At 39.0% G+C, this 22,132-nt stretch overlaps 1 protein-coding gene and 1 pseudogene across 1 annotated transcript in view; both read right to left on the reverse strand.

Annotated features, from left to right (window-relative positions):
• SLC16A7 (solute carrier family 16 member 7) overlaps positions 1–22,132 on the reverse strand; it is a 377,073-nt gene that overhangs the window by 325,898 nt on the left and 29,043 nt on the right. The window lies entirely within an intron of this gene.
• LOC139005289 (activated RNA polymerase II transcriptional coactivator p15 pseudogene) lies at positions 1,809–12,134 on the reverse strand (annotated as a pseudogene).

Below are 22,132 nucleotides of genomic sequence, written 5' to 3' on the forward strand. Positions count from 1 at the left end.
AAACATAAGGAAGATAAAGGAGACTGAGGGAGCCAAAAAAGTCAGACGAGGGCCCAGCATGCAGTCTCCTGGAAGCCAAGTAAGAAACTGCTTCAAGGAGTGGGTAGTAAATCCTCCAAGTCAAATGCACTTTAAATGTTGCCACTAACACCTTAGATGAAGATGTGTTCCACTCATTACTGAGAGTAGAAATTAGAGGTATCACCTGGCCAGAGTGGCTCAGTGGTTGAGTGTTGACCTATGAGCCAGAAGGTCATGGTTCAATTCCCACTCAGAGCACATGCCTCGGTTGGGGGCTCAATCCCCAGTGTAGAGTGTGCAGGAGTCAGCCAATCAATGAATCTCTCTCATCATTGATTCTATCTCTTTCTCTCCCTTCCTCTCTGAAATCAATAAAAATATATTTTAAAAATAGAGTTGCATCTTATTAAAAAACTAAGAGCCCAGCGTGTGATTCAAAATCGCACGGCGCGGCCCACCCACCTGCAGCCCTGCCTTGACACCCGAACCTCTAATATGGTAATGACCTGGTCGTTACTGTTATGGCATATCGACCATTAGCATATTAGCTCTTTATTAGTATAGATAAATTAGAGCTATCAAGTTAAGATGGAGGTATTATATATCTGGCAGAAGATATTAGTTATTTTCTAAGAAAGTATCCATTATAGAGACTCCCTGAAATATATAGCAACAAGAATAGAAGTCACAACCTCAAGAACTGGTACCTTATCCCCTCTGTAATTTCCTCTGAATAACTTCATGATATAAGGAACACAGTGTTTTATCAAATAGGCCTATTGGAAAGAATTGATTTCTTTTGTGTTTAGAGAAAAGATCTCACAGAAGATGCTAACTTAAACAAACTATTCTAACACTAGCCTTATTGTCTAAAAAAAGTTAACACTCAAGGTTTTTTTTAAGCTTTCACAATTTTTATTAAATCCTAGTCTAATTTAACAACTAGTTTATAGACATCATCCTGTGGTTAACATATTTAATAAATGAAAGAAAATCAGACACCTAAGTCAGTATTTTCTGCAGACTAAGCAATAAGATAACTCTTACACAGAACACTACAGGTAATGGCATACACTTACTTGCTCAGAGTTTTCATACAAGTAGTGTTGTTTATCAAACTATATCTCTTAATATTTAATACAGTCTAATTAGTGATTGTAGTTCTCATATAATATTTTAATTACAAGTATCTTATTGAGATAACTAACATCCCAACAGTTTCACTGACTTTCCAGATTAGCAAAATATATTCAAAAAAGAAGAGCAAATAGTGAAATGAAAACTTAACATGACAAGTTATTCAAGGAAAACGAAGTAAAGATTAGAAGGGGAAAGTGAAGGATCACTGGGGTGGAAAATCAAAGCCTAAGCATTTGTTTAGAAGAAAACAAATCAACTATGAATTTCACAAATAAAAGTGTATAAATTCAATACAATGTAAATATTTTGGAATGTAAAAGCCAAGATGAAATGAAAAGGTCCATAAACTGTTAACTTCTGGCCTTAAATAGCACCAACTTTTCTGATCAAAGAAGGCCTCAATAGTTAAGATTACATTACTTGATTTTGTTTTACACTAGGTGGTGAGCACAAAGCAATCCCCCTTAATGAAGCTGACAATTGGCTTTACTCAGAACATTTTCAATAATGCACATTAAAAAATATTCTTAAAAATTGTTCTGAAATCCAAATATACAATAGCTTAGAAAACAACGTTAAAAAACATCAAAGCCAATGTAAAAAGATCAAAACAACTAGAAAGGTACAGGTTTTATAGGGCTCTGATTTTACAGTTTTCTTACTGCATCATCAGTGTCAGAAATCTAGTCCTGCCCTAACCGGTTTGGCTCAGTGGATAGAGCGTCGGCCTGCGGACTGAAGGATCCCAGATTAGATTCCGGCCAGGGGCATGTACCTTGATTGCGGGCACATCCCCAGTAGGAGGTGTGCAAGAGGCAGCTGATCGATGTTTCTCTCTCATCGATGTTTCTAACTCTCTATCCCTCTCCCTTCCTCTCTGTGAAAAATCAATAAAATATATATTAAAAAAAAGAAATCTAGTCCTTCAGCTGGCTCTATTCCTCAGAATTTAAAGAAATACCCTTTCTTCCTGGTTTCATTTCACCTTCTGGATCCATCGATATTCTTTCATATCAGTTAGGACTGTCCCTTTAAAGTCCCCAACGCTGATGGACCTCATCTTCGCAATCTGAAACTTTCTCGCTGCTGCTGCTGCTCTGCCTAGAAGATGACAAGGCTTCTTGAAGTTTCAAGTCTTTTGCTTTTTTGTAGGTTTTTCTGAAGTAACTTGCTTTTTCCTCTTTAACTTTTTGTCAACTTCACTGTCAGAATCGCTGCCAGAAGAGCTTGAAGAAACCAGCTCCTTAGATTTAGGCTCCGCTCCCGCAACCAAGCCCGGTGCTCACCCGCCACGCACCCACTCCTTAGTTTTCCATCCAAACCGATGGATGGCCCCTTTCAACTTCTACATCTTTATTTTCAGGTAACTTTCCTTTCTATATTCTATACCCAGACACGCTGACTTTTAAAAAATTAGTTGTAGTTCCATAAAACAGTAGAAATTCTTTTTTATTTCCTTTTGCACACACTTTCTTTTCAAAATGATCTCAATTTTGCTTTGAGAATTTAGTAAGTCCCAAAGTACACGTGGCATGACACATCCTGGGTCCAGCTTAGATATCAGCTCCTCAGTTTTACTTCCCCTTGACCTTCCAGTACCTTTTAGAGTAAAAGCAATGACTGCTTTCTCTATAGAACTCTGTGCTCCAGGGAAGTCAGTAAAACTCAGTTTCCCAGACAGCAGGTGGCAGAGTAAGGAGGTCTGTCCAGCTCCAAATCTCAAACTCTTTCCACCGTTGGAAGTGGATTTATCCACTTAATTCATATTCATTAACTACTCACAAGCTCTTAATGTCCTCTAATTTGTTTCTAGACCAAGAGGACCCATTTCATTCAGAAACAAAAACCACCACTGTTTTTACTCCTGCCTTCTTTTACTTGGATTAATGACTAGACGTGTGAAAGTCCTGAAAACTAGATGCTCTGACAAGTTTCTTTCATATAAACAGTAAGAAAACTGTATTAGGAAATAAATGACAATTTCCTAGGTAAGGTCTTCCTAGAAAGTTCAGTAACCTTTTTACCTCGAGAAGTTACCTAAACCTTATAGAAACCAACTTTAATCTGGATCAGAGAAGAAAACCATTTAATTGGACAAACTACCTTCTGTTATTCTAGATTACAAAAACAGAAGTCAGGAAACAGGCACATATCTAGATTTAGAAAAATTTGATAAAAACAAAATAAGAACACATGATATTAATAAATGATACAAAGCTTAATCCGACTAGTGATGGTTTGCCATATAGATTCCAAATTTACTATAGACAACATCAATTTTAGGAAACCATCAGTTCCTGGTCTCATTCTGTGGGGTGATTTTATGCATAAGTAATAAGGTCAGGCTTGATCGTGTCTCACAGCCCCCATCCCTACATACCTTGGGTAACATAGCATATCATTTAATTTAAAATTATTTACTTGCATTAATAATTTTAAAAATATGCATGTTTTTATTAATTTTATTAATTTTTAGAGAGAGAGGAAGAGAGAGGGAGAAACACCTAGGAGAGAGAAACTGCCCCCTACTGGCAAACAAGCCTGCAACTCAGGCATGTGCCTTGACAGGGAATCAACCACTGAGCGGCACCAGCAGGGCTAATTAATAGTTTTGATTCAAATATAAATTATAGTCTAGTCCTTCTACCATTCCAACTTTTAATATCATTTGAAAAAGCACATTTCTCTTGGCAAACTAATAACAGTTGCCTACAGTGATTAAACACATTAATTTGAGCCATCAGTAAACAAAGTTGCACTCCTGGCAAACATGTAACAGATTATGCTATTAGTTCGTGGACTGTATATGCTGTTCTGATTCAAGGGGTAATGCAAAGGTAGCATTGGGAAACTAAAACATATTTACTTCTAGTATATTTTTCAGTGAAGGGTTCAGTAGCACTAGTAACTGCTCTTTTATTCAAATAACTGCTTATATTGCTGACTTTTATTTCCTTTAATTTCATGAAGACATCATTAAATATGGAGCAAAAATACCAATTGTTTATAATTAGATAAGCTTGGCCACATTATTATCAGGGGAAAAGAAAAAATATGTTTGTGGAATTGCATTAAAAACATGAATAATTTCCCATTTAATCCTGGGTTTTAGTCTGTATTAATGAATTTTTTTTTTTCTCATTAACTTGAATTTGAGAGTCATGAAATGAAAGTTTTTCTTAATTTTCTACTTATAAAACCTGGAACCATGGGTCCTGGCACAAAGGAGCCATTTTTGTTGAATGAATATACTTGTAATCTATAAGTATATATAAATTTTGATTGATGATTATTGTCACCAATAGATTTTAAGGAGGACCAGCAGAGGTCTAAAGAATCTGTTAAGGTTGACATAAGCATTTATTCCTCAAATTCACAAAAATGAACTTAATATCCTTAATATCCTGAATATATTTAACTTAATATCTATACCATCAACTAGAGGCCTGTTGCACGAAAAGATTCGTGCAATAGGCCTGGGTCCCGGGTGCCGGAGGAAAACTGGTGCCGCTCTGGCCAGAGCCGCCTTCACAGCCCTCGCTGCTCCGGCTGGAGCCGCCTTCAGTCTTCGCTCCGCCACTTCGCGCCTACGTATGCAAATTAACCGCCATCTTTGTTGGCGGTTAATTGGCATATCTCGCTGATTAACCAATGGGAGGCATAGCGAAGGTACGGTCAATTTCTATCTTTGTCTATTATTAGATAGGATATGTCATTTTCAAGATATCTTATCTAAATGTTTATTCTTGCTTACTTGGTGTGGCTCAGTAGTTCAGCATCAATATATGAACCAGGAGGTCATGGTTCGGTTCCTGGCCAGGGCACATGCCTGGGTCACAGGCTCGATCCCCAGTAGGGGGCATGTAGGAGGCAGCTGATCAATGATTCTCTCTCATCATTGATGTTTCTATCTCTCTCTCCCTCTCACTTCCTCTTTGAAATCAATAAAAATATATTTAAAAAATAAAAATAAATGTTTGTTTTTATTAAGCAATATAATTAAAATTAATTATTTTTAAAAGAATTACTTATATCCTAAATCAACTGTGTCCAGTCTTTTGTAGTACATTAGTTCTCCACTATTATTTTTCAAGATTTTTTTCACATTTGGATGAAAACATCAAACGCTACTGATAAAGTTTCATGATATAAAAATTTTGATGATTTAGCTAAAGTATTGCTCTCTATACAATGAAGATTAGGATTGGGCGGCTTCCTGAAACTCTTCTCAGTAGGCAGTATGAAGTCAATAGAAACAGACTGAACTTGTTGCAGTGCAATGTCCAGTTCCAACTGGCCTCAGTAGTCAGTGACAATCCTAGTTTGCTCTTTCTGGTAGTGTCAATAATTCACATTCTAGTGATAGAAATATTAAAGGTAGATATGCAAATCATCATATTTGGCCACATGAGAGAGGCAACTGCTTTCTCATGATATACTAGTATTTAACAGACTGACCAAATATTTATTGTGTTATACTATAAGATAGATATTACATTTCACTGAGTCTATGAAAATGTCTTAAAAAAAATTACAGCTTACATGCATATAGAGGCCCATCGCACGAAATTTATGCACTGGGGTGTGTCCCTCAGCCCAGCCTGCACCCTCTCCAATCTGGGACCCCTCAGGGGATGTCCGACTGCTAGTTGAGGCCCAATCCCACAGGGGTCAGGCCTAAACTGGCAGTTGGACATCCCTCTCACACTCTGAGACTGCTGGCTCCCAACCGCTTGCCTGCCTACCTGCCTGATTGCCCCTAACCACTCCCCTGCCAGCCTGATCAATGCCTAACTACTCCCTTGCTAGCCCGATCGTCCCCAACTGCCCTCTCCAGCCAGCCTGGTCGCCCCTAGCTGCCTTCCCCTGATGGCCTGATCCACCCCAACTGTCCTCCCCTGCTGGCCCAGTCACCCCTAACTACCCTCCCCTGCCAGCCTGGTTGACCCTAACTGCCCTCCTCTGCAGGCCTGGTCACCCACAACTACCCTCCCCTGCCGGCCATCTTGTGGCTGTGGGTGCCGCCATCTTTGAGGGTGTGGTAGTCAGGTAGCATATTCCCTCCTTACTGGCAATGGGTGCCACCATCTTTGCAATGGCGTGAGGGTGAATTAGCATGTTCCCTCTTTATTAGATAGAATATGCATAACCCATGGACACAGACAATAATGCAGTTGGCTTGGGGGGGCGTGGAGGGAGTCAGTGGGGGTGATAAAAGAGGACATCTGTAGTACTTTCAATAATAAAGATAAATTTAAAAAATATTATCAATAGTTTCTCTGCCCTTAACAGAAGATATGGAAAATGAGACAACCCAAAAATTATTATAGGAACAAGTAAAATGTTATTGGTGTCATAACTATCTTATTGGTATAACTTTGTATGGGGATTAAGGGAGAAAATAAATTACATTTTATTGTGGTGACTAGGTAAGCAGAATATTGCATTTAGTTGGGTCTTAAAAGTTGAGTAGTATTTACAGATGGCAATTTAGGAAGGCATATTTTACAGATGTAATTTGTACCTGATATATAGAGGTATTGATTAGATTGTTGATTTTGTATTCTCTGGATAAAGAGGGAATATGGTTTTACTAAAGTTTACAAAACATTTCTATACATTTGGGGAAATTATGAAATCCATTGCCAATATTACTGATTTTCTGGGATGGTTCAGTTAAAGAAACTTTAATGCTCCAAATCAGATAATTATCTAGCTTCTTTCCAATTGAAGTCTAATTTTTTTTTTCTGCCTGTATTTAGACTATTCAATTGTTCAAATCAAGAAGGTTAGGAGAGGAACAGAAGGATAATTTCAAGTTAGTCAGTTTTGCTATTTGTTAGCTCTGGTAAATGTTCTGGTGCAGAAGGTGATCGGAAATAATAATCTTTGGTAATTGTCTATGGGTAACATTAACTGGCAGAATACTGCATCTGACAGCAGAATGTTGCATCTGTTGCTGTTTCCATGACTCTAAGATGATACTTCTGTGTAATAAATAGCTTTGTGCGAGCTCCATAGGTTGGAGTCCATTCACACATCTGTGTATTTTAGCTATCCAGGCTGCAACTGTCCTGCTTTGCAGTGGATAAGTGAGAGCTATTTTTAAATCTATGTTTGTTCCCTCAACTGACACTCCTTGAAAGAAAGAAATTAGCAGTGCTCCTAAGCATTTTTAAGAGGTTTACATTGGTTCTTTAAAGAAAACTTTAGTTTCCCTGATGTTTGCAGTCTAATTTCTGTCTGTTTGCAATTTGATCACAGGATCAGAGTGTTTTCCAAGTGCTCATGTTCTATACTTATTAACTAAATATTCAGAATCCTTTATTGTGAAGGGCCAAACTGAAATTCTTTACTGAAGAACAATAAACAGGTGAAGAAGTAACCTACATTTATAGAAAATTCTATATAATAAAGAGGTAATATGCAAATTGACCACCACACCCTCGCACAAGATGGCTGCCACAAGATGGCCGGCAGAGGAGGGCAGTTGTGGGCATCAGGCCAGCAGAGGAGGGAAGTTGGTGGCAACCAGGCTGGCAGGGGAAGGCAGTTGGGGGGAACCAGGCCTGCAGGGGAAGGCTGTTAGGGGCAACCAAACCTGCAGGGGAAGGCAGTTGGGGGCAATTGGGCCAGCAGGGGAGCAGTTAGGCGTCGATCAGGCTGGCAGGGGAGTAGTTAGGGGGTGATCAGGCTGGCAGGCAGAAGTGGTTAGGGGCAATCTGGTAGGCAGGCAGGTGAGAAGTTGGGAGCCAGCAGTCCCAGATTGTGAGAGGGATGTCTCAGATTGGAGAGAGTGCAGCCCCCCCCCCCGCCCCCCCCGCACCCAGTCCACGAATTTCATGCATCGGGCCTCTAGTAAGAGAATAATTTGAAGATGCCACTTTCCAAAAATTTATCTATTGAATTGATGAAATATTTATGTTCTAGTAGGATTATTAATAGGACTTGATAAATTGACTTTAAAAATTGTATTAAAGACCAATTTGCTAAAATTAGCCAAGACCTTTACAAAGAAAGATGAGGAAGGAAATAAAAAGAGAAAGGGTTTGCTCTACAAAATATAGGAACTTATAGATAGCTCTTAAAAGCAAATAAAGTGCATGTTATTGACACAATGACAGAAAAATCAATAGCATAAAACAAAATAAAAAATCTAGAAGCAGATCATGCCTATTTGGAATTTTGTCAGAAGACAGAGAGGATGTAGCAAGATCAAGTTTAGGAGTTGGATTATTCAACAAGTGAGCTTGAATTAATAGTTATCTATAAGAAAGGAAAATAAAATAAATCTCTGCCTCACACCATCACAGAAATGAAGTTTATATGGGTTAGTACCTTGGGTTTCAAAGTTAGAAATTTATAACTTTTAGAAGCAAGTACATTAGTATATTTCTTAACTTGTAGTATGGAACAATTTCTTAAACAACACATTAGTATCAACAACAAAATAATTACTACATTTTAGTTCACTAAAATTAAAAACTTTTAAATATTAGAGTCACTGTAAACAAAGAAAAATCAATGTTAAAAAGACACACCCCTTTCCCACTCTCCCCCCTAAAACACACACACACACACACATACACACACACACACACACACACACATACACAAACAGCAACAACAACCCACAACCAGGAAAAAGGGCAAAATATGAATAGGCAGAAGTAAAACAGAAGTATGAAACATATGTGATAAATATACCTATATCTAATAAACATAAAAAGACATATGCCAGCCCTGGCTGGTTGGCTCAATTGGTTAGAGTTTCATTTTATAGACCAAAAGGTTGAGGGTTTGATTCCTGGTCAGGGCACATACCCAGGTTACAGGTTCAATTCCTGGTCTGGGCACATATGGAAGGCAATCAATCTATGTTTCTCTCTCACATTGATGTTTCTCTCTCTCTCTTTCTCTCTTTCCTCTATCTCTTTCTCTCTTTCCTCTCTCTCTCTCCCTCCTTCCCTCCTTCCCTCTTTCTCTCTCTCTTCCTCTCTTTCTCAAAACAATAAAAACATATCCTCAGGTGAAGATTAAAAAAAGGCATATACCATATTATCAATAATAATCAGAAATATGCATACCAAGCCCTTTGTGTGCTCATTTTATAAGCATTGATTGTAAAAGTTTAATGCCCAAGATTTAAAATAAATATACATCAGTGACAAACTCTCCCAATGTGTGAGCATTCCTGCTAATGTGAAGGTGCAGAATTTTGGAATACAGGAGTTAAAAATTTATATGGAAAGGGTTGGAAGATCCACCTGTGAAATCGGAGGGTTGTGGATGACATGCCTTTCGGGGTAACTAAAAGGAGAGTTTTAAAAATTACCTCTGGGGAAAAAAAGAAAAAACTCATCTCAGGGTATCTTTCTTTTATGTGCTATGTTTTCACTGAACTGCTTTTTATTTTTATTTTTATTTTTTAAAATATATTTTATTGATTTTTTACAGAGCGGAAGGGAGAGATAGAGAGTTAGAAACATCGATGGGAGAGAAACATCGATCAGCTGCCTCCTGCACATCTCCCACTGGGGATGTGCCCGCAACCCAGGTACATGCCCTCGACCGGAATCGAACCTGGGACCTTTCAGTCCGCAGGCCGACACTCTATCCACTGAGCCAAACCGGTTTCAGCTGAACTGCTTTTTAAATGTCTGAGTGATTTGTTGCCCAAACTTCACAGTGTGGCTCCTTTGTGCAGGCAACTCATTACTTACAACTGCTTAATGTGCTTGATTTAAATTCCCAGAGTTAAAATAAGATATTGGTTTACGAAGGAGGCATTTGAAAGCAGCATAAACTGTGAAGAGGTGTGCATTCAGTGTGAAAGTAGGTCTGCGTGTCTCTTATCTTGAAGGTAATTAGAGTTGCCCAAAGACAGAAAATCAATGCATTCTAAATGAGAATAATTTAGTTGTTATTGCATTGAGTAAGCATTAAACCACCAAAAGAATATCTAGAACTATATACATTCTCGTCATCTTACTTAAAATAATGTCTATTGCAATGTCAAATTATGAGCGCTCAATTATGTTAAAAATGCTAACAAGACAGATGATGACACCTAATCAATATGTGCAAAGCTTCTGTTGGAACCTTAACGTTCCATATTAAATAATTATTTTTGAGTAACAACTCTATTTAAAGTAAGTTAACATCTTTTACATGAAGACCTTTCCCCTCACAACATTATTTAACAATCTAGCCTCCAGAGTCATGTTAGGAGGAATCCTACACAATTTTATTATGGCTTATTCCCCAGCAGAGGTTGCTAGGCACAATTGTTGAAGGGCATGAACTAATGCCATGTGAAGGGTGTCTTTAAGAACCCACCCGTCCGGTACAGAACCAGTATAGCACAATCTGACTAGGATGTAGCAGTAGAGTGAACTTTGCAGCCAGAAATAAGCTCAAATTTTATATTTTTGAAAATGATAGAGAATTACCTCACCTTTTAGCAAGTTTTCTCTTATGTTTATAATTTACTGAACTAAAACTCCTCTGGACAAATATAATGTACTAGGGGCCCAGTGCATGAATTTGTGTTCTTTAAAAGGAACTGTGGGCTGCACAGCTGTGGTGGGCATAGGGGCAGGTCTTGGCCCATCTTCTGTGCCCCAGCCTGGCCTTTCCCGCCACAGCCCTCTGTCCCCTGTCTGCCAGCAGCCCCTCTCCCGCTGCCGCTGCTCCCACGCACTGATGGTGTCAGCCCCCCTTGCACCCGCTGATGGCGCGTAGTGATTTGGGGCCAGCACCAGCACCAGCAGTGGGTGTGAGTGGCAGTTGCTGCCCAGATTGCCCCTCAAGAGCAGGGGGAGGTGGAGAAGCCCTGAGGGGTAATCGGTGCCAGTAGCCGCCACTCACACCCGCTGACGGTGCCAAGTGATTGGGACTGGCGCCAGCAGTGGGTGCAAGTGGTGGCTCTGGCACCGGCAGGGCATGGGAGCAGCAGGTCCGACGCCAGCTGTAGATGTGAGTGGTGCCAGCACCGGCAGTGGGTGCGGGAGGTGGTTGCTGGCTCCAATCGCCCCTCAGGAGCAGGGTGAGGAGGAGAACCCCTGAGGGGTAATAGGGCTGGCAACTGCAGCTCACACCCACTGATGGTGCCAAGTGATTGGGGCCAATGCCGGGCGCCGGCAGCAGGTGTGAATGGAGGCTCCAGCACCGGCAGCGGGTATGAGCTGGGCCAGCGCTGGCAGCAGGTGTGAGCACTGGGAGGGACCATGGCCTTCAGGAGCAAAGAATTTTCAGTAACCACCAGAGACTCACCCTGATGACAGCAACTGGCGCCCCACCTTGGTCTGGTGCCCGCTCACCTGCTCCACCATCCCGCCACGGCTGAGGCCCACCATGTTCTGCGCTCTGCCACCTGCTGCTGACACCTGCCATGTTCCATGCGAGCCCCTCGTGGTCAGCACACATATAGCAACTGGTTGTTTGGTTGTTCTGCCGTTCGGTCTATTTGCATATTAGGGGGATATATATATATATATATATATATATATATATATATATATATATATAGACTAGAGGCCCGGTGCATGAATTCGTGCATGGGTGGGGTCCAGCCGAGGGGAGGGGACGTGGGAGGTTGGCTGGCTGACCCTGCCCCCAATTGGGCCAGTTGGCCCACTGCAGTGCACATCATAGCTACAACTAGTTGTTTTGGTTGTTCTGGTCATTCCAATCATTCCAGTTGTTCCTGTCATTCATATATATAGGAGTCCAGAGCCAAAGAGCCTGTCTATATATAATTTCTTAAGAACAGCACAAAGCTTAATCAACAGTATAAAAATATAGTGTGTATTTTTCAAGCACAGCAGATGCATATTATTATTTGTAGCCTGTTGTCATGTTTTTTGTTTGTTTGTTTTATTCCCTGTTCATTTACTCAATAATTACTTACACAGACAATTAACAGTGTTTGGCCCTGTGGCAACAATGTTGATCATGGTCTCTGCCTTCATGGGTCAAAGCACCTAGTGAAAAGGACAGCACTAAACAAGAAAGCAAATAAATTAGCATATAATTTAAAATTGTAGCAAGTGGTATAAATACAACAAATAAGATTTTCTTTAAAAAATAAACGGGAGATCTAATTTAGATAGAAAGTCAGGAATAGATCTGTGACTAAGATATAATTGAGAGACATAGAAGCATGGAACAGACTGGAATCTCAGAGGGAAGGCAGGGGAAGATAGGCAGGTGGGGAGAGATCAACCAAAAAACTTGTATGCATATATGCTTAACCCATGGACACAGACAATAGGGTGGTGAAGGTCTGAGGCAGGGATGGGGGGTAGTGGCAGGCTAGAAGAGGTGGATGGGGGAAAAAGGGGGCCATATGTAATGTTTGCAACAATAAAGATTAAAAAAAATAGAGATAGATATATTAAAAAAGAAAAAGTCATTGGAAATGTTGGGTGAAGTGTTGGAGGAGGGGTAATTGCGTTGGTAAGAAGATCAGCACCTGCAAAGATCCTGTGAGGAGAGTAACAGAGTAAGTTCAAGGAAAGGAGGGTGAACAGGAAGGAAGATAGGACACAGTAGGTGATGAGGTTAGTGAGGACATTAAGCTAGAGAGTGCAGGTTAATTTTAGCAAGCTAAGCACCTGATACATGATCTTTTGCACATAGGAAACTCATATTCTGTTCCTCACATATTATACGCTAAGATGATGTTCAACAAGTTCTTTCTGCTTTTGTAGGCTGGTCCTTGTCTGTCAAATCCACATGATAGAAATAGGTTTGTGTATGAGTCTAGTAGTCTCCTGAGCTGTTAGTAAACATCCTGATGAAAACTAATAGCATTAACTGATAATCTTAATGACAAATCACATTAATTGCTTTGCTTTTTAGAATACGTAGTTTGAAAGCCCTTTAAACTTTTCTGATGGTGTATGTGTGTGTGTGTGTGTGTGTGTGTTATGGGTTTCAGAAAGAGAAAATGTGCAATTCTCAGAACAAGAGTCTTTAGCACTGCTCAACACATTATATCCCTGTGATTGCTTTATTATTCACTACTTAACTTAATGGAAGATATTTTGGAATAAGTTTCAACTACAGTAAAGTTTTCAAACATTGATAAAAAAGTTTGGCCATGATTATGGAAAGCAATTTGGAAAAATCTTCAGATATTTAGATATTAGAAGAAAATAATATTTAAAAATCAAACTAATTATTACTATTTAACCCCTCTAAAGGGATAACATATTTCACAGCAAAAGGAAAAGGAATCTTTATATTACTCCCCTTTATTCAGACAGTGATTAGAGAAAAGAAAAAAGTGAAATGTGGAAGTCTTTGCTAGCTCTTCCATGCTATGAAAGAAGGATGGGCATAAGTAGCCCATTGTTTTAACAAAGGCATTGAATCTTTGGACATGCAAAATTATGCTTGGAGTTTTGCCAAGTGCATTTTAGAGAACTAAATTGTTCTATATAATCAAATGATATGAGTATCTGTGCAGGAAGCTAACGGTGGGGGTTAACAAAAAGGTGGATTCTTAGAGTCACTCTGTCTTCCTCAAACTTTTAGTAAAATACATTCCTGCCACAAGTACTTTCTGAAGTTCATTTTAATGTGTGTGTGCGTGTGTGTGTGTGTGTGTGTGTGTGTGTGTAGGGGACTTTGTGAAGAGAGTGAATCCATGTAAGTGAAGAATAGAGGGAAAATGAGAGTCAAGGACTGTGAGAAACAAGTAAAATGGAGCGTTCAAAAGTAACAAAAACTCAGAAGAATTAATGCTAAAAATAGAAGTCCCCTGGAAATTAACATGAAAATTTGGGGTAGGGCTCTTAGCAGCAGAATATGGGTTGGGGTAATCAAATGTCTCTTACTTTCCTAATTTCAAAGTAAAGAGTGACAACTGAGTTTCATTAATCAATAAGCAATATGTAGGGCGCAACTATAAGGTTAAGCCTTGGACTGACCTGTTGGCAAAGCCACAAACAAGTCCCAGCTTAGAGGGCACAGTCCTCTTAGCATAATTAGGCTTGACCTTATGACACTCCCTAGATCTTATCTGGGAAGCTAATGGGCTGAGGGAGGTGCAGCAAGTGCTGCCAAAACAAGTGAAACTCACAAGAACATTGTAACTATGGTGACCACTACCTTGTTTACCTCTGGCTATAAAATAAAGGCTCAGCTTGCCTCTGGATCTCTCTCTGTGGCCTCAGCCAGGCACAGGAAGATCCCCCAGCTTATTCTCTTTGTCTGTCATTTCTTCATCCTTTCGCTGCCCTCACTCAGGCTTTTGAACCCTTGGCTGAGCTGGCTCTGCCCATGTGGCACCCAGCGCGGGGCCTGAGTTCGGGGGAACTTCAGTTGTCAGGTGAAAGGACGCTCCAGTGAAGCACGTGCAGAAAACAAAAAGGAAGGTAAGGAGTGAAATTCAGTGATATAACTAGGTGTAAAACATGGGAAATTCAGGATCGCAGGAAAAGAATTTATAGGTATCCATGCTTAATGCTATGCTCTAAGCATGGGGCTGTTCTGTGAGGTATAAACAGCTTTTTGATTTGTTGGATTTTGTAAGTAAAACCTGCACATGGTTTTCTGAGGAGGGAAGGTAAATGTAGAGGCATGGGAGAAGGTAGGCTCAAGAAGCCTTATCCTTAACCCCACTGCAGCCTTTACAGCCAGCTCAGTAAACCTTTATCATGCCACCCTGGGAAGCGCAGGATTGGCAAGTTCTCCCTGGGGTGATAAATTAGGACTCAGGCAATAGTGGAAAGCACCAATCCTACTGTTAAAATGCAACTATAAAAACAAAAATACAAAAAAAGGGGAGAAAAATGTTATTTGTTAAATTGAAGAATGTTATGTTAAATTTTTTGAATTACAATGCAGAGAGTTGTGCAGTGGCCGAAAGGCATCAAGCCTCCTGACAAGAGTTTTACCAGATATAGTAATGATGTGGGGAAGAGGTTGTGTTTTGTATCTTTCCAGAAGGAGCAGCACAGCCAATTTGGGTACCAGAGCATTATATATGTGTCACCACCAAGGACCCAGAGAGATCCTTGTCCCTTCCTTCAAAAGACTGAGAGTTGCCCCAATGACAGCAATATGGAAAAGGAAGATGACGAAGGCTATGCAAGGGACCGAGGTGCCAACATGGGGTCAGCTGAAGAAGTTAACAACTGAGGCCCAGCAGATGGTAGAAAAACAAGATGTGGAAGTTACTCCCTCAATCCTGTTTCTGGCTATGCTAGCATTGGTTAGCTGCCAGTCTTGCACAGCATTGGTTAGCTGCCAGTCTTGCACAGCCAAGACCGAGGACTCTGAGTAAATCAGCAAAAGAAACTTTCATTTAGCAGAAACTCACTTATTGCTGTTTTGCATTGGCATTTTTTTGTTATTCTTACTAGTTTTAAAAATGTTAAAACAGAGTAAGAGTTCAACCGAAGGACTTGTATGCATGCATATAAGCATAACTAATGGACATAAGACACTGGGGGGTAAGGGAGGGTAGGGGTTTGTCAAGGGCGGGGGGGAAAAAAGGACACTTATGTAATACCCTTTGTAATACTTTAAGGGAAAAAAAAATAAAAATAAAAATAAAAATAAATAAAAAAAAAAAAAAGTTAAAACATTGGCATTGTTTTGTTAATAGCCAGAGCTTTATGTTTTAAGTTTTAAAATGTTAACATGTCTGTAGTTTGGGTTTTTCATTGGCATTGTTTTGTTATTGTTTTAATAGCCAGAGTTTTGTTCTTGATGCTTAAGTTTTACTTTCATTATGATAGCTTAAAAATAAAAAAGGGCGAGATGTAGGGCGCAGCTATAGGGTTAAAAACTCGAACTGACCTGTTGACAAAGCCACAAACAAGTCCCAGCTTAGAGGACATAGTCCTCTTAGCATAATTAGGCTTGACCTTATGACCTCCCCAGATCTTATCTGGGTAGCTAATGGGCTGTGGGAGGTGCAGCAAGTGCTGCCAAAACAAGTGAAACTCACAAGAACATTGTAACTATGGTGACCACTACCTTGTTTACCTCTGGCTATAAAATAAAGGCTCAGCTTGCCTCTGGATCTCTCTCTGTGGCCTCAGCCAAGCACAGGAAGATCCTCCTAGACCCAGCTTATTCTCTTTGTCTGTCATTTCTTGATCCATTCGCCGCCCTCACTCAGGCTTATAAACCCTTGGCTGAGCTGGCTCAGCACAGCAATACAAGCTCTGAAGCTAGAATGAAATCACTCCTCTGGTCAAAGGTAGAGCTTTCTTAAGGATAAAGCAGGCCTAATAATCACAGTGTTATTTTATTGCACTAACATATTCCTCTTCCCAATGAAACACTCCTCTCAGAGATAATAGCTTAGATACACCTTTGTTTACAAAACTAAATATAGTCTTACTATATGGCAGAGTGATTATACTTTTAGGTATTTATGCAAATGAGTTGAAAACTTATGTTTACACAAAAACCTGCACATGATGATTTACAGCAGCTTCATTTAAAACAGCCCCAAATTGGCAGTTTTAAATGGTTGGTATTCCTGGGAAGGGAGAGAATCACCCACCCAGCCCCAACCCAGTTTACCATTCTTAATTTCTTACAGCTGGACTAATAATAAAATTTACATAAAACCAGATTAGCAGGAGCAAAAACAGTTGAATGTGTGCACATGGGAGGATCGTGAATGATGCTCAGAGAAATGATCAACCAACCAGTGCTTTATACTTTTTAGACAATGAAATGATACATTTGTGAGGAACTGACAGGACAAAAAAGTTAGTACTCTTTACAAAGGCATCCAAGCAAGACTTAAGTATTCATTAGTGCGGTATCTAAACAAAGTTTGGGCGTGGGTAGCAAGAAGAGACAGCAGGTTTCCTTAGACAGGCTCTTTGGCTCTGGACTCCTTAACTCTAGTAATCAGGGTGTTTCCAGGGGCAGAGAGGGCACCTTCCACATGGCAGATTTAGCTCCTTCGGGGGACCTGGAGAGAGAGGTCAGAATGTTCGTTATAACCTGGTGCTTCTTAAGTAACTTTAATTCAAAGTAACCAATATGCCAGTGTGGGGCAGCCTGCCCTGGGACTGGCAGCGTTTTCTCTGCTCCTATTAAATTCCTTCTTATTATAGATAATAATCATGGAAATTTTAAGAATTAAATGAAGGCAAGGAGAATAGTGAGGCTTAGGAATGACATATACATTCAAAACATAGTAGAGGAAATGAGGTCTCAAAGTGAAAAACAAAGTTGAATCTGTTGGCTGTTAGCTATTATCATTTTGTTTCAATCTTTTCCACCGTTCACACTAAGTGGGTGACTTAGTGTGGGTAAATTGTTGGAGATTATTTTCAACTGAGCATTCCTTTTCCCTTCCAGGTTCTGAACAACTAAGAATAATTATGAGCAGAAAAAATGGGGATCGAAATAGCAGTTCTACAAAAGTGTAGTGTAAAAGGTATGAAAGGTAAATTAGAAAAAAACATTGGACTTGAAGTCAAAATGAAGAATTTTCTTCCTCTCTTGCCCCTAATTAAAGATAACCCTCTTCCGGTAAGTGTCTGCATTACCACTCAGAGGCACATAGAGAAGCTGGAACACAGAAAGCAGAGACTTGGCTGGATCTGCCGTTGGTTGGATAGGCAAGGCCGATCCTCTATGTGTTTTTGTGTTAAGTGCAAGATACACTAAAACAAGAGAACAAGACAAGAGACAAAAATGCATGGGCACTGATAAAAATCTCATTCCAGGGAAACAACTCCAATGTGGTTTAAGTGACTTATTCCTAATTATCCTTCTGGTCTCCATTAGTTTATGACCCATTGGTAATGCAATTGTCCAGTTTTCCCCAGAAAAATAATTCCTTCTCTTTGCCTGGATAGAGAGTTGGTTTGTCAGTTATGTGAAATGAGGGTATCAAAAATTGTCACTCTACTTTAAGACTGTTCCTTCTTGTTGATTTTTAAATAAAAATCAGGATTGAAGGATTTCCCCACTTAAATTAATTGAAACTTATTTACTAGGCTAAAATCTATACAAATAATATCGTTTGTGATTTGCTCTATTATTTAATTGGACATTAATAAAAGGGCCAGAGTCCAGCAATCAGTTCATAATAAAACCTCACAAATATTTGGTGTTTGCATACTTAATTATTCTATTAAAATGAATTGAAATAGCTTTTTAAGAAAAGCAAACATTCTCCCCAGTGTGTAGGTGGGTAGCAGTTTAAGTAAGTGGCTGTCTAACTTAAACTTGTCATTTTGTCACTTACTTACAAAAATAGACACCAGCTAGTTATTTAAACAGTCCACCAAATCAGACATGTTATTTCCAATGCATCTGCTACAAGGAATTTATTCCTTACTGTTAATTAAGTTAAAAGCCTTAGGTCTTTTTAACACTGCACACTTCACCAATTAAATTATATTGACTATTGTATGTCATTACCCATGACAACCTATTACTGTGACTATCCCAAATATCATTCTTGGTTTCATCAGTAATTTTTTTAAAAAACTTATTAAGAGTTAGGATTTTTTAGTTTGTTCAAAGAAAAAATAATAACATGTGATATTTTACTTTCGTATTCTAATAGTAGTACTTTATTTGAGATATTTTTAATGTGCACCTTAGTCCCCATTCTGTATTGATTATAATTTAATATCAAGTAAATTTGGACAAGATCAGACTAAAAATCAGTCCATGATAAAAAAAATTTAAGTTTTGGATGACAATATATTAGCAGAGAAAAATTAAAATATGGATTTAAATATTTTCAAAATTTCAGTGGTGAATTTTAGAGACAGGACAGGCAGTGTTAGGGAATAAAGAGGGTCCATGGGAGAGGAATGCATATGTGAAGAGCAGAAATAGCTCCAGGACACCAGAATGATTTTACAGAGGATAAAGAAAAGTCACAAGGTACTGGGAAGAGGGAGACATATTTTCACAGAGGATAAAGAAATGCCACAGGATAAGGGAAGAGGAAGGCATACATTCACAGAGCATTCACAGGGGATAGAGGAATGTTGCAAGATAAGGGCACCACATGTGCTTTGGACTTTGAAACTGATACTGTGTAGCAGAATGATCAAGGAGGAAAGCACAGGGGTCCTAAATTAAGGAAGGGTCCAATTAGAAAGGGTCAGGTTCAGACAAAGAACTGCAGCATATATAAACCGGAGACAAAGGGACATGAGACAGATTTTTAGATTTTTTTTATTTTTCCCATTAGAGCAAGAGAGCAGGTTTTTCCTATTTTGGGACCCCTTTGGGGAACTCTCCCAGGAAGAGTTTGTATATGCTCCCAATAAACTTCCACATTTTTGTTAAAGAAGCCTTTAGTCCACGAGTGTATTCTTCAAACGTCATAGGGCAAGGACCCATGGAAGAAGAATCTGCACCCTGAGCCCCACGTTCCAAAAGTATCATAAAAAGCAAAATGAAGAATATGTCAATCTGATGTCGCAGGCAGCTACTAAGCGATTAATGGGCATGTAGTGTATATAGCACCAAAAGGCTGGACAAAGGGCTGATTCATGTCCTGGGCCCACGGAGCAGGATGGCGTGAGATTTTGTGCTGCTCAGAATGGCAGACAACGTAAAACTTATGAAATGTTTATTTCTGGACTTTCTATTTAGTATTTCCAGACTGCAGTTGATGGCAGGTACCTGAAACCATGGAAGGAAAGTGAAACCATACATAAGAGGGGACTAACTTATATAGTGTGTTCTAAGCTATCCACAGCTTTATTTCTAGTCCTTATATTCAGGTTAGGTACACAGATTTATGCTTGTAATTCTATCTGGTTTTATTTATTTTTTACTCTCTTAAAATGTGGACTATATTTTAATAATCTGTCAATAACAAGTACTGTTTAAGGTTGAAAGTTTTTAATAATCATCTTACATATGGTGTTTTGATTAAAGTTGTAGCTATTGTCCTATTTTATTGACTCTTTGAAAAACCATCTTTTTCTTAAAGAGCCTTCAGTTATAAAATATGGGATTTACTACTTTTCTGAAATAGCCATAGTTATTAATTCAATAAAATACTTTCTTATACATAAAGACAAATGCTCATTTGCATATGTCTCATTGTATTCTTTTGGGTAAATGCACTTTCAGGGGGTTGTTTATTTTAAAAGCATTAGCCAGAAATCTCTGAGTGTCCTTTCTGGATATCCACTAAACCAAAGGAGAAAAAACTAAATGGCTATATTTGAAGCTACATAATGAAGAAAAAATTTCCCTATGTAAACCAAGGTTATCAGAAATCCTTGGTATTTAAAAGCTCTTCTAACAGTTTACAGTCAAAATTGTGACAGAAAATGTGAAGTATTTTTCTGTAAATAGTTCCATTTATAAACACAAAATATTAACTGTTGTTACATGAACTTAGAATTTCCAAAAAGAACTATTTATTAAAATTCATGAGTATTTATGGTATCTTTCCAGCTTCCAAGCTAACATCATAACAATCTTCCCTAAATTTTAATACACTAAATCTAATTTTTTTATCCCGCCTATCCATAACATCATTATTGCTTTTTTATTTACTGAATTTTGAAACATTTTTTTTTCCTTTCTGTTTTCCCCAATTATTATTGATAATGATGATTGTTCAAGCATATAGTTTTTTTCTTTCTAAATTTCTATGTAGAGTTATCAAATTTGGACAATCATTGGTATATGATATGCTAGAGAAATGCCAAAATAATTTCATTTTATAAACATTGACAAATATTGATAGACAGCTATGAAAAGGGCAAGCTCATATGAATTTTTATTAAACTTACCAATTACCATATTAAAGGGCAATTTAGTGCCTGAAAAAAGAAGTGAAATTATTCTAGTTTATAACTGCTTCCTTAATGATGCTTGTTAAGTAACATCCATACTTTCAGGGAGAAAAAAATGGGTTAATTTTTTTCTTTACATTTTAAAGATTCTGAGGCACATATTTAACCTAATTTCATGGCCAATGAAAAATGGTAGGTTTTAAATATTCTACTAAATCATATAATTAATCATAATGGTAAAAGTAAAGGTCTAACTTTAAAAATACCTTGTCAATTTTAGTTACATAACTTTTTAGTATTATAGCACTTGCTAATTTATTTGCTAAAAAACGTAAATAAATTAGTGAACATAAAGTTCTATACTTAAATCATATATATATATATGTGTATATATGTGTATATATATACACATATATAAAAGCCTAAGCAACTGTACGACAGAATGACTGAACGACTGAACAACCGGTTGACTGGTTGCCATGACACACACTGACCACCAGGGGGCAGATGTTCAATGCAGGAATGCAGGAGCTGCCCCCTGGTGGTCAGTGCACTCCCATAGCCAACCTCCCGTGGCCAGCCAACCTCCCATGGTCCTTCCCCGCAGCTGGCCAGTGCCCCCCATTGGCCCTGATTGTGGAGGTGCTGGATGGCCAACTTCCTGCAGTCCCTCCCACTAGTACGCCAACCTCCTGTGGTCCCTCCCACTGGCTGGCTGGCACCCCCTGATTGGCCCTGATTGCTGGCCAGGCCAAGGGACCCCACTTGTGCATGAATTCATGCACCAGGCCTCTAGTCTATATATATAAAAGCCTAAGTGACCGAACAGTCAACTGGTTGTTATGATGTGTACTGACTACCAGGGGACAAACGCTCAATGCACAGGATTGGGCTCCCTCCTGTCTGGATTGGGCCTGTGGGGATCGGGCTGAAACCAGCTATCCGACATCCCCTAAGGGGTCCCAGATTGCAAGAGGACACAAGCCAGACCCAGGGACCCCACTGGTACATGAATCCGTGCACCAGGCCTCTAGTATATATATAAAACAGAATCACTTGCTAGTTTTCTAAAGTTCACCTTCTTTTTTGAAGTTTCTTGTTAATTATGATGGCTTCAGGAATTTTGCTCAACATCAGGGAATCATTTCTAATAATGACTCCGACCACCTAAATTCCAGTCTGTCAGTTCCTTGTTTCAATTCTCC

The sequence above is a fragment of the Myotis yumanensis genome, unplaced genomic scaffold, assembly GCF_028538775.1.
Source record: "Myotis yumanensis isolate MYYU_CA2020_CCGP unplaced genomic scaffold, mMyoYum1.0.hap1 SCAF_3, whole genome shotgun sequence".
Lineage (NCBI taxonomy): Eukaryota > Metazoa > Chordata > Mammalia > Chiroptera > Vespertilionidae > Myotis > Myotis yumanensis.